Source organism: Bactrocera latifrons, unplaced genomic scaffold, assembly GCF_001853355.1.
Source record: "Bactrocera latifrons isolate USDA-ARS-PBARC rearing strain unplaced genomic scaffold, ASM185335v1 scaffold_122, whole genome shotgun sequence".
In the NCBI taxonomy this organism is placed as follows: Eukaryota; Metazoa; Arthropoda; class Insecta; order Diptera; family Tephritidae; genus Bactrocera; species Bactrocera latifrons.
Genome location: NW_017534653.1, coordinates 452,923 through 462,762, shown reverse-complemented (window position 1 = coordinate 462,762; position 9,840 = coordinate 452,923). Strand labels below are relative to the sequence as shown.

At 36.2% G+C, this 9,840-nt stretch overlaps 1 protein-coding gene across 3 annotated transcripts in view; it reads left to right on the top strand.

Annotated features, from left to right (window-relative positions):
* The first annotated feature begins 4,921 nt into the window (after nucleotides 1-4,921).
* Nucleotides 4,922-9,840, top strand: part of LOC108978473 — an 82,359-nt gene continuing 77,440 nt past the window's right edge. The window contains exons 1-2 of one of the 3 annotated variants that reach the window (XM_018948791.1): nucleotides 4,922-5,160; nucleotides 5,220-5,305. The gene's annotated coding sequence lies outside the window, so the exon portion shown is untranslated. Of the gene's footprint in view, nucleotides 5,306-9,840 lie in introns of all 3 variants that reach the window. The other 2 variants (XM_018948792.1, XM_018948793.1) reach the window with 2 other exon arrangements.

The following is a 9,840-nucleotide window of genomic DNA, read 5'->3' as shown; positions in this document are numbered from 1 at the left end:
CGTAGTCAGACAACAAAGCGGCGCACGCGTCACAAGCAGGAAGCAAAATAAATAAATTCAAAAATAAATTAATATTCAAAAATGAAAAATGCACATTTCGACTAGCCGGAAATTGTGTTCAATTAAGAGCTAAATGTATAAAAAAAAAAACAATGAATTAAACGCACATTTTCGTGGCCATTGAAAAGGCAAAGTTGAAATTCCCAAATAAATTTTGGTGGGAATAAATATTATCAGAAATTATATCAAAAACACTTTCAACTCAATTGCGGACATGCACTCACCGCAATGCCCTACTGCGCGCGCACACACACATACATATACATATATATAAATGCAGTTGCATATGCCGCACAATTCAGGCACTTCACCGACAACGCCTGCATTCACACTTCACACACAGTCGCGCAGCCGGCGTCCATCAGGCTGCGCGCCCCCGCCACTTAGTTAGGCAGCCAGTCAGCTATCCAGAGAGCGAGCGGGTTGCCCTTCATTTAAATAATATTTCATGTTTTTAAACAAATTTCATACGCCGTGCACTGCGTAAACAAATAAATGCAAGTGTATTCATTTTCGATTCCGGTCGCCACATATTCATAAGTGCCGTTGCGCCAACACTCTCACAAATCATGCTACTCGCACTCGTTACCTCGCCACCGCTGTCCCCTTTGCCACTTTTGCGCATACGAATCGGACAAGTGACACATTTGGCCACAGCTGCTCGTTCATTGAGCCCATAAAATCATAAAATTGTGGCACTTCCTATAGAATACATTCAGGCGTTGGTGAAAAATTGCTCGCAGTGCTGCCGGCGTTAGCGCCACCGTTGACAGCACGATTTCCGCAGTTCATTGTAGTTTGAAAGCGCCGACTTTGTTTTGACGTTCTGCTGTGTTGCTWGTGTGTGTGTGTGTATATGTTTGGTTATTTCTGTTCTGTTCGGGGTGGTTTTCGCATATTTAATTTAGTGGAACTCACTTTTAATCAGTAATATTATTGCATTGTATGGTGGTGAATTGATTTTAAAATTAATTTCAATTTTTAGCCAATTTTGAAGTGCGCTGAACAGCATTGAACGATGTGATTTGCTTATTTTCTGTATCCGAATAAGTTTTAACGTGTAATTTATCATCTACAATGTATCAATTCTTTAAATTTTTGGAGGCTGCTTTTACTTTTAGAGAATTTTTATTATTTCCCCATACATTGTGTAACTCTGGTATTATTAGGATGCTCTATTGAGGAGAAATCATGGATATTGTGTTGACACATGTTTTTGAGTTTTTAGTGCTATTTCGTCTCATTTTAAACTTCTAACGTACAAACCTTTCATTTATTTTAATTGGAATTTCAACCGTGAAGGCCTGCTTCCTGAATGTTGTAGTTAATATTTGTTTCAATATTAGATCGTTCAAGTCGATGGTAACCAAATATATAAAAGTCGAAGGAGTGCACTAAACTTTCCACGAAATACGACGAGCAGGAGCAGAAGGTCATTAAAATCTTATAGAGGATATGTGCAGTTTACATCAAATAGCAATATAACGGGTGATCCAAGTAAAGGCACATTGTCAATAGCCTTTTCTTGAAAGATCACGCATGCGTTGTGTCAAGCTGTCATGTTATTTTTGATCAGTGTTATTTGGCAACGTTTACAAATCGTTCAATTTTATTAGGAGACAAGTAAAATTCCCGCATTTGATACTGAATAGATTCAAGATTTGCCATTTCATCCCGAACAAACGATCGGTGTGGTTTGTGGACTGGTGGAATCATCGGTCCACTTTTATTAAAAAAATATGCTGGTGAGAACGTTACCATCAATGGCAATCCAACCCAATGTCATACAGCCATGATAATCGACTATTTGATGCCTGAAATTGAAGACGAACGAGTTATGGACAATTGGACTCAATGGATGGATCATCTGAGACATAGTCTCGGCCAACATTTGAAAGAGATACTCCTCAATTAAATGCTAAAGAATGTTCTTTCATATGATAATAAACATTCAGTATTAAATTTGAAGTTTTTGTGTTTTTTGGTTAAAAAGGTAAGAAACCTCGAGATGAATCACTCTTTACATTTGGATCATACTCATCAACAAAGCGATTCGAGTAATACTTTTTTGGTTAGCTGCTGAGCAGTTTATCATAGCAGACGACATTGGCAGGCAGCATCGAATCCATATGTGTGGTAAATATTTGTGGAACGCTCTGCTTATAAAGTAACCTCAAATAGAGAAGAAATCCGAACTTCACGTGCCAAATATTAGTATTAAAGAATATATTACTAAATATTAATAACATTATATAAATTATGTTTATTTAGATTAACATTACAAAAGAAAGCTGATATAGAAATTTAATGAAATATCAGCATGCGCTTTTCTAATGAATTCATTTCCCTAACTTTGAGAAAAATATCAAATCGATGACACATTTATAAACATTCATATTTATATTTAAATTTTTTAGAACAGCTTGTCTTCATGAATACTAATACTAAGGCAGTTAATTTCTTGGCTAGGGGTAGCAGTTCTCTTGCGAACTGAAAGGTTCAAGTACAAATGATTTTGGAGTCACATTATTATGGCGGATTGGGCTTTGCTGTTCACGGATGGAATGAAGTTAAGAGGGAGAATCGAAGATGCAGTGTTTTGTCAGATTAACAGATCATTGTAGCGTTTTTCTAACAGAGATGGCTGCTATCAAGGTGGCTGTAGATTTACCGCGCCGAATGCAAGCTCTACTCACTCTAAACTAACTGCTATACTGGCCTTAAGCTCGTTCACTGTGCTCTCAAAACCAGTCAAGGAGTGCATCACATCATTTTCATTAGCTTCAAGATACCCTTATTTCATCCGAGAGGAAGCGACTGGATTTATGAGAAAGAAGTATGAGAAAGCGTTCTTAACAAATTCAATACTCCGCAATTGCAATCCCTTGCTATTCATCTATTGCCTAGCTTTTCAGACTTATATTGAAAGATATTGGTAGATGTACCTTTGAAGAATCTAGTAAAGTGGCTGTAATTGATATTAATCGATTTAATCAATTTCTAATAAGCTCAAAATGCTTCGTCAATCTATGTGGTAATGCATCTTGAATAGTTTTTGGTTATAAAATGGAAAATATCAATCCAAATGAGATCCGTCGATTTTGGATCAACGCCATTACCTTACTTCGCCTGTGCCATTCAAATTTCGATTAAAAATAGTTCAATAACCCGTCAGAAGCTTTGACTACATTTTGGGCGCATCACCCTGATTTATGACTTAGAAAATTGTGACTGTTGAAAATCTTTATATTGAAATGTCACATGCAACACTTATGTACAAGGTGTATTCCAAAGTAAACAGGAATTTTTGAACCTAGCGTCCCTTTTGGCACCATCTATATGTCGACTACTGCGTTAGAATTTGCTACCTTTATCGATTGCCTAGTGAGAATTTCATAACATTTCATTGATTAGAAGTGAAGTTATTGCGATTTAAGTGTCAGTATGTTTGTGTAATCGGTGTGAAAATGAGCTTAGAACAAAGAGCCAACATTAAATTGTGTTTTAAAATTGATAAAACTTTTACCGAAACATTTCAATTGATGAAAATCACGTTTTAACCATTAACCACTACCCGTATTCACCTGATAGGTCACCGCGGGACTTCTCCTTTTCGGAGAAATGCATTTGCCCATGAAAGGAAAGCGTTATGCAGACGTAGAGGCACTTAAAAAGGCTTGCTCCGGCATACTGGCCGCCATACTGGCCAACGGGCTAAAACACTCCTTCAACATGCTTTCGAACAGTGCAAAAAGCTGTATTGAAGCAGAAGGAGACTATTTTGAATAGAATAAATTGATTTTGCCGAAGAAACCATTAGTTCTGATTTTTTTTTAAGTCCTGTTCACTTTGGAACACACCTTGTAGGTGGTACCAATTTAAGTAGAGGGTACGTTTACTTAGATCATTTGGATTTCAGCGAACACATACGCAGCTCTCCACTTTTTATCTGGGTCTGACTATCTAGTCTTATACTCGTAGGTAAAAAATAAATTCCGCCAACTCACCAGTACATATGCATATGAGGGCATCCCTCGATATGAGCGCCGCTTGCCAACGAAATTAAAAGGTAAACCTTTACGCACCCTTCCACCCACCAGTAAGCAGCCTTCCGGAAATTTCTTAAGCAACACCTTCAAAAGCGCCCTCCACTTCGTACAAACGCCCAAAGCTATTCAAGCAGGCAGCTATTGTAATAGCGCGTGTTGGCGTCGACACCACGAACGCGTCACTGTCGGCGGCGCAAAATAAAAAGTGGTGGCGAATTTAAAAGCACAACTTCGAAAACACGCTTTCATATTTTCGGTTTGCGTTGCTCTCGCTCAATTACTTGTTTTTGAAATAAATGCTTTGCTACTTTGTGCTCACGCGCACTTTTTTGTTTTGATGCTGCTTTAGTATTTTGCTTCATTCCTTTCGCTTTGCTTAGCAATTCTACGCATTGGCTTGATTTTGTTGGCAGCTTTTTTGTAGCTTTTCGCTGTTTATTGTTGTTATGCTTTAGCGTTGCCTGCCTGTTTTTGTTGTTATTCGTCGTTGTTGACGCGCACGTATTCTTTGCTTGGCTTGTTCGTCTGTTGCTTTTCTGTTTATATTTCTGCCTTTCCGCCGGTCGCTCTACGCGCGTCCGTTTGCACTTCGTGGCTGCGTTTGCTTAGACGGTGGCTGCTTAGATTGTGTATATATGTGTACGTATTTGTGCGGATATTTGTGGTGTTGGTGGTGGCAGCGTTGGCTACAATAGCGTCAGCGCGCCTTTGATGATGACAGCACACGCTAGCAGCGGACAATCAGCGGCGCGGAGCACCCAACTAGACAACGCTGGCTGGCTGGCACGCTAGTGGCTTGCTTGGTTGGTTGACTGGTTCAGTTTTAATTCTGACGGCTGACAGTTAAGTTGATTTCGTGCGCAGAACGCGGAACGTTAAAGCTAACAAAGCTGCCAGCTCTTCGAGTGACTTTTACTGTCCGTGAGACGGTGACTGTGTTTATGTGTGCGTGTGTGTGTTCAAAGTAAATTTTGTGGCTTTTGCCAACAACACAACGGATTGTTTTGCGTTGTTTGAATTGAAATCAAACGATTAACGTTCATAAAAGAAGGTAAACAAATATTTGGTAAAAAGATACGCTGAATTAAACTGTGAAGTTTTCTGTAATAGAAATCGAAATAGTGACAGTGGATTTTTGGCGAGAAACTTGTGACGGAAGGCGAAGCAGCAGCAGGAGGAGGTGCGCGAAAATTCTGGTGTGTGTTTTACCATTTAAAATTGAAATAATTTGAAATAAAAATAAAAATTTTTAATGTGTGGTATTAAGAGATCACAACTCAAGGTCATTTGTTTGTGAAAGTATTTGAAAGCATAAAATTGAGACATATTCGAATAATATTTTTCTCCAACAAATTTTAACATAATTGTGTGTTCAGTTTTGTGTATAATTCAGTGTGTATTACTAATAATAATAACATTATTTTCCGTTATAAAAATCATTATAAATATGAAGTATATCGTGGTATACAAAAATTCGTTTTTTAAATACAATATCAATTTTAGATTTTTAGTTTTTATTAAATTTTAAATTTCTTCGAAAATCTATTTTAAAAAATAAATTCAAACATTTCTCCTATCTAATAAATATACCTATGTAGTTATATAAAAAATTGGATTTTGTTTAAATTTTAGTTTTTATTGAATAGTGTTTTCTGGTCTTTCCTCCACTCTTAACTAAATAAAAATAAAGTACGCCCGTATCCAGCATTATTCTTGTTTCTAAAATAAAATTTCCAAAAATCATAAAAAATTTAGAAAAAAAGAAAAATGCCAACTACAGATGCATCGAAGCTAGAATATACAAAAAAAAAAAAAAAAACAAAAAAAATCGAATAAAAAATTTGACTCACCGGTTTGTATGGCAGCTATATGTTATAGTAGTCCGATCTGAAAGTATTTTCACTGAGATTGTAGCTTTGCTTTTGTGAATATTCAGGACCCAATTTTGTGAAGATATTTTGTCAAATAAAAAATCCCTCCATACCAGAACTTGATTTATATCGATCATTTTGTATCGCAGCTATAAGCTCTGGGGGTCTGATAATAGTGGCTCCGACAGTTTTTATGGGGAAAAAGGATGTGCTCAACTTTTTGTTTCGTTATCTCAAATATCTCGGACAAGTGAACAGACAGGCATACCTAAACCGATGCAGCTCGTCATGCTGACCATTTACATTATACAAATTTCATAAAGTCTCCTTCGTTTGTTTGTCGCTGTTCTAAACTTCGCCACAATTACTAATCTACTGTTCAGGGCATAACTAATTTTTTTTACAGCAAAATTTAGAAACTAATAGAAAGTTGCTTTATCCATTAAGGAGTTCTTACTAGACACTGTCCAATAGGCATTCATGTCTCTTGTCGGACGCAAGTTGTTAAAGCGGTTAAAGTTGCTTAGATGGGGGTGTGGTGGAAACATCCAGCTACTTTTTGCTTCATCCGTCATTGTCCATGCTTTACAAAACTGATCCTGAAACATGTCGGTAGTCTTACCTTCGACGAAGCAGGAGGCATAGCGAAAACTGACATTAGCCGTCTCAACAAAATTTTTGTCAGGCTTGAAGAGCTTTTTCGGTTTGTAAGGGACTTAAGATAGGAGTTTTTCGTTACCACAACTGATCAGCGTTTTAAGCACCGAACCTACAACTGAAGTTTAAAAAAAAAAAATTCAATTATTTTTGGATAATATTTTTATACAAATTTATACTAAAAACATTTTTTTAACCAAACCAAGTTTAAGTATGTAAATTGACAGCACAATTATTATTAAAAGTTATACAAAATTAAAATTAAAGAAATAAATAAATGGATTGGGAGAAAAAGTTTTCTGTATAAAAGAAATGCTTATAAAAATATTTTTGTTTAACAAGAAAAAATTAAGCAAAATTGTCGGTGCAATTATTATATACCAAGCTATAAAAATTATACAAAACCTAAAAAAACAAATGAAATGAATTAAACGAAAAAGTTTCCTATATAAAAGAACAACGTTAATGGGTCTTCTATACATATATTTTTTTCTCTCAAAATTAGCTTGTAATTAGCAGGGGTTATAATAATRTTATTATTATTATGTTAAAATATCATAATGCAAAAATTAAATTACATCATTTTGTTAAAAAAAATTATTTAAATCAGTTTTATGCAAATAAAGTACCAAGTGAAAATAAGCAGATTGATTTGTGATTTCTGCAAAACTTTTTCATCATCTCAACTGCGCTGTTTTTTACCATTTCGCTCTCAAGTTAATCCATTCAGTAATTGGCTTGCTATTTTCGTTCCCTGAAATTATGCGAAAGCGCGCCAAATGCAAAGAATCATGATGCTTAAGTAGAAAAGCACGCAACAAAAAATTGCAAAAACAAAAAAAAAAAAAAAAAAAAAAAATCCTACAACATAAACACTGAAGCTGAAGCTAGTTTACGCTGATATATTCACTTAGCGAATCAGTGCGGTTTTTGCAAAAATTAAGTAGCCGCATACTGCATGCAGGCATTTATTTGTTCTTTTTGGTTTTGCAAATTTCCTGCGCTGAAATACGATAGTCTGCAGGCTAGCGCACATGTTGCATCTGCAATGTGGCCAACAACAACAACGCTGTATGTTGGCAAATTTTGCGGTTGCCGAGGATTTGGTTCGTTTATTGATAGTTGTGCGCTCTACGGTTGGACGCTTGGCTGCCAGGCGCAACATGACAGCAGATGTATAGACACAGTCATGTGTAAAATATCAGGATCATAAAGGTTATATTATCCATAGTTTGAAGTTCTGATCGAAATCGACGAAAATTCAGTATAAATAGTTATATATTTATAATGTTATATAAATTATTTGTAAAAATAGCAACAAAGTTATACAATTGTATTCAACATAAGACAATAGCTGTGTTATAGTGGCCACTTTTCAGCTTCCTTTCTTTTAGCCCTGTTCTTTTGTCAAAAATGTGACATCAACCATAGCAAATACATTTTTTGACGTTCCCACGACAATCAGGTATACGTAACTGGAACGGACTCGGATTACTATCCGGCCGAGGACTGTCAGCTCGGCAGAATTCCGCCGCTACAATAACAATAAACACTTTTTTTTCAAAATTCTTGTTTTTTATTCAATTGTTGTTTTATTCAATTATTTGATGCATTGAATTTAGCTATTCTCCAACTTTTCGATAGAATTTTTTATTAGGATTTGTCGTTTACTTTAAAATATATCTCAGTCGGTGGCGATTACCTCTTCATTCAACGAAAATTTCTTCCCAGCGGGTATTCTTTTGAGGTCAGAGTATAGGAAATAGCCGTTGCAGGCCAGAATAGGGTGGATGTGGAAACAATTCGAAAGCCAATTCATGGACTTTTGTCTTCCTTTCATTCACTTGTGAAACAGCACTTTATGTTTCGTTCGGCCTTTCGTCCTTTAAACGGTCCAATAACGCTATGTAATAATCACTGGTTATGGTCCTTCCGTTTTCAATATAAGCAACAAAACATATTCCATCCGCAGCCCAAAATTCAGACGCTATAACCTTGCAAGCCGACAGTTGCTTTTTCCATCGTATGGAGCGGGTTCATCATGTGCAGTCCGGTCGAATGACTGCCGAACGGACTTTCGATTGAAATGTTGGGACACGTTTCATTCTTTGTCATATATCGATGCAAAAACTCGGGTTATTTGTTTACAAAACAAACTTTAGCTTCTCCAAATTGCTGTGATTGACGAATTTAACTTAAATATATGATACGAGTATAAAGTGGGATACTAAAAAAAGAAATGCGGTTTTTTATTCATTCGTTGTTTTCCGAGGTATACTGATGCAAAACGATATACCGCCAAATTAAAATTGAATTTGAAATTTTGGGAAATGAAATACCATAATCGATGAGATTGCCGAAAATACTCTCCGCTTTGTTGCCTAATCTGTTCAGGACACAACACAAGTCGTTAAAACCGATACATAACAAAATTTCCGAAAGTGCTAATAGATGGGCGAGATTGAATGCCTTAAAGGCATGTGTGATCGCCAAGACCATCTGCAAGGAAACGAAATCAAAACACTCAATCTTTCTACATACAGTTGCCTAAAGACTTCCGGACGGGTGTTGGCCTGGTCACTGGTCAGAAGTTACTGGCATCACATGCGAGCCGCATGGCCATTATTAACGATGAAACATGAATAAAGTGCAGGGAAGTAGGCATGAGAGAGTTGTTGCACGGTTTATCTAAAATTCGACTTAGTTATCTGAGAGCTTCCCAGTTCAAAGGACTGAATGAAGTATCAGAATTAAATTTTTTTTCATAGAGTTATGCGTCCTTGTAGTAGAGGGTAGAGAGGGTCCTTTCCTCGTCGCTATGATTTCTACCCTTGTGGTTATCTGGAAAAATAAGCAATGACGGATTCTTGATTAGAACGATGTCGTCATCTCAAGAAACAAAGACGAATTCTTGAATAGAGCGAATGTCTCTATCTCAAGAAGCTGCAAAGTTGAAACAAATTTTATATATTGTCTACTACTTAAAAATAAAAGTAGATTTCTCACTAATTTTTAAAAAAGAAAATTTACACATCAGACAGCTGAAGAACTAGAACTAGAGATATTGTGCAAACTGCTTCGAAAAAAATAGTTTTGAGAAAAGGGCGTTACGTAGTCTAATTTCCACTACACTAAAACGACACTTTGGAAAAAATTTAGTTTGAAATGTGCTTATAGGAGATAGTTTAGAAGCAAAACAAAAA